The following is a 3,210-nucleotide window of genomic DNA, read 5'->3' as shown; positions in this document are numbered from 1 at the left end:
GGCACGCCTGGGGCACCTGGGCACACCTGGGCACACCTGGGGGACACCTGGGAACACCTGGGCACACCTGGGCACACCTGGGGGTACACCTGGGGGTACACCTGGGCACACCTGGGCACACCTGGGGGTACACCTGGGGCACCTGGGGGTACACCTGGGGGTACACCTGGGCACACCTGGGCACACCTGGGGGTACACCTGGGGCACCTGGGGGTACACCTGGGGGTACACCTGGGCACACCTGGGCACACCTGGGGGCACCTGGGCACACCTGGGGGCACACCTGGGGGTACACCTGGGGGCACCTGTAGCCCCTGGGGGCACCTGGGATAGATCTGGGCACACCTGGGGGTTTCTGGGTACACGTGGGGGTACCTGGGGCACACCTGGGGGCGCCTGGGGGCTTCTGGGGATACCTGGGATAAATCTGGGCACACCTGGGCACCTCCGAGGTCACCTGAGATAGACCTGGGGGTACCTGGGCCACACCTGGGCACACCTGGGCACACCTGGGGGTACCAGGGACACACCTGGGACATGGGCAAGGCCGGATGACCCCTCGGTGACCCCTCGGTGACCCCTCGGTGACCCCTCGGTGACCTCTCCATGACCTTTGCGGGGGTGACCCCTCGGTGACCTTTGGGGTGACCCCTCGGTGACCCCTCGGTGCCTTTTGAGGACCCCACTGCCCCGAGGTGTCCCTGAGGTGACCCCAGGTGACCCTGGGGTGACCCCGCTGACCCCTGGGGCCGCCCGTGACCTTTGGGGGACCCTCCCCCGCCCCCGGCTGGGTCCCCTCCCCTCCCCACCCACCCCCCGCGCGCGCGTTTTGGGGCGAAAACGGGGAAATTTGGGGGTTTTTTGTGTTTCTGCCCCGTTTTGGCTCCGTTTGGATAAAAAAAAGTTCAAAAATCGCCCAAAAATTTGTCCGGAAGTTTCGGGAAACGGGGGGAGGGGGAGGTGGGGGATGGGCAAAGGGCCAATCCCGGCAGCCTCAGCGGCGCGGCCAAGATGGCGGCGCCCGCGGGCCAAGATGGCGGCGCGCAGGGTCCCACGTGGGCGAGGGGCCAAGATGGCGGCGCCCTCACCGGAAGCAGCGGCGCGCACCGGAAGTGGGGGCGCGTCGGTGACGTTCTGCAATGACCACGCCCCCTTGCTTAAGCCACGCCCACAAAAGGGGCGTGACCAACCAAGGGTCTCCCCCCACCCCCCCGCCGGTTCAAATCTCGCGAGAGCGCGCGGGGAGGGGGCGGGAGAGGCGGGATTGGGGGGGGGGGTGGATCGGAGCGAAATCTCGCGAGACCTCACATAGAGACGCGTTAAGGGTCTCGCGAGAGTCGGGAGGGCGGGAAAAGAGGGGGGGTATGATCTCGCGAGAGCAGCCTTTGAGTGGCGGTGTGGATCTCGCGAGATTTGGCGCGGCGGGAGAACGGAGAGGGAGGGAAAGTGAGGGAATTCTCGCGAGAACACTCATGGAGAGGCATGGCGATCTCGCGAGACTCGGCGGGGAGGGCGGGAAGGAGGCGGGAGAGAGGAGAGGATGAGGCGGGAGTGAGGGAAAAGCCTCCTTTTCTGGGGGTGTTGAAATCTCGCGAGAGAGCCCCTAGAGAAGCGGTAGGATCTCGCGAGACGTGGTGTGGCGGGAGGGGGATGAGGGCGGGGAAGAAGGCCTGAGGGAGGCCTGAAGGAAGGAAGGAAAGCAGGAGGGGGCTAAAATCTCGCGAGAGCGCCCATAGGGAAACGTTAGAATCTCGCGAGACTTGGCGTGGCGGGAGGGCGGGAAGGAGGAGCGAGCAGGGAAGGCGGGGGGGCAGGGCCGAGATCTCGCGAGAGCTCCCATTGAAACGCACAGCGCTCTCGCGAGACTTTGAGTGGCGGGAGGCCGAGAAGGAGGAGGGCGTGAGGGGCGAGGAGGTGGGGAGCGAGATCTCGCGAGATCGCCATGCAACGCAATGGGAGATCTCGCGAGATTTGGCGTGGCGGGAGGGCGGGAAGGAGGAGCGAGCGAAGGGCGAGGAAGGGGGAGGGAGCGAGATCTCGCGAGATCGCAATGCGTACCCATGGGAGATCTCGCGAGACCTGAGGGGGGCGGGTAAAGAGGGCGGGAAAGGGGAAAGGCGGGAGGTGGCGGCGGGGGGGGCGGTGAGGGCGGAGCGAGATCTCGCGAGATCTCCCATAGGGAAGCGTTGCGCTCTCGCGAGAGCTCGGCGGGCGCGCGCGCGGCCGCCGCCATTTTGCCGGCGTCTCCCTCAGCCCCCGGACTCCATTTCCCGTGAGCCCTGAGGGGGAGGGGGGGGTGTGGAGAAGGGGGGGAAGGACGGCCCGGGGGGGGGTTGGGGGGGTCCAGGGGGGGCTCTGGGGGTGTAGGGGGGTGGTATCGAGGAGGGGGAGGGGGACCCGGCCGCCATTTGGCGTTGGAGGCGGAGCGGGAGCGGAGGCGCCTCCCCGGGGCCCCCCCCTCCCCTCCCGTCCTTCCGCCTCCTCCTCCGCCCCCCCCCCCCGGCTCCCCCTCCCCCCCCTCCGTGAGGCGCCGGGACCGGCCGGGAGCGATCGGTAACGAGCGAGCGGGGAGGGGGCCCGGGAGCCCCGTGTTTGGGGGGCTCCGTGTGGGGGGAGGGAGTCCCGAGGGGGGAGGGGCGGCCCGTGAGGCCTCAGGGCCCCGGGAGGGGCTTGGGGGCGGCTTTTCTGTGGGGTGAGGGGGCTCTGAGGGGTTGGGGGGGGGCTTTTCTGTGGGGGGAGGGGGCTGTGAGGGGTTTGGGGGTGCCTGGTTTGGGGTGAGGGGGCTGTGAGGGGTTTGGGGGTCTCTGGTTTGGGTGAGGGGGCTGTGAGGGGTTTGGGGGTCTCTGGTTTGGGGTGAGGGGGCTGTGAGGGGTTTGGGGGTCTCTGGTTTGGGTGAGGGGGCTGTGAGGGGTTTGGGGGTGCCTGGTTTGGGGTGAGGGGGCTGTGAGGGGTTTGGGGGTCCCTGGTTTGGGGTGAGGGGGCTGTGAGGGGTTTGGGGGTCCCTGGTTTGGGGTGAGGGGGCTGTGAGGGGTTTGGGGGTGCCTGGTTTGGCGTGAGGGGGCTGTGAGGGGTTTGGGGGTCCCTGGTTTGGGGTGAGGGGGCTGTGAGGGGTTTGGGGGTCCCTGGTTTGGGGTGAGGGGGCTGTGAGGGGTTTGGGGGTCTCTGGTTTGGGGTGAGGGGGCTGTGAGGGGTTTGGGGGTCCCTGGTTTG

At 68.5% G+C, this 3,210-nt stretch overlaps 1 long non-coding RNA gene across 1 annotated transcript; it reads left to right on the top strand.

The window, feature by feature from the left end:
• Positions 1-363: 363 nt before the first annotated feature.
• Positions 364-923, top strand: LOC116439018. The gene is made up of 2 exons (XR_004238012.1): positions 364-666; positions 717-923. It is a non-coding gene; the product is annotated as an uncharacterized LOC116439018 (long non-coding RNA).
• The last annotated feature ends 2,287 nt before the right edge of the window (positions 924-3,210 follow it).

The sequence above is a fragment of the Corvus moneduloides genome, unplaced genomic scaffold (assembly GCF_009650955.1).
Source record: "Corvus moneduloides isolate bCorMon1 unplaced genomic scaffold, bCorMon1.pri scaffold_79_arrow_ctg1, whole genome shotgun sequence".
Taxonomy (NCBI): domain Eukaryota; kingdom Metazoa; phylum Chordata; class Aves; order Passeriformes; family Corvidae; genus Corvus; species Corvus moneduloides.
The sequence above is the reverse complement of the archived record's forward strand: the minus strand, read 5'-3'. Positions and strand labels throughout refer to the sequence as shown.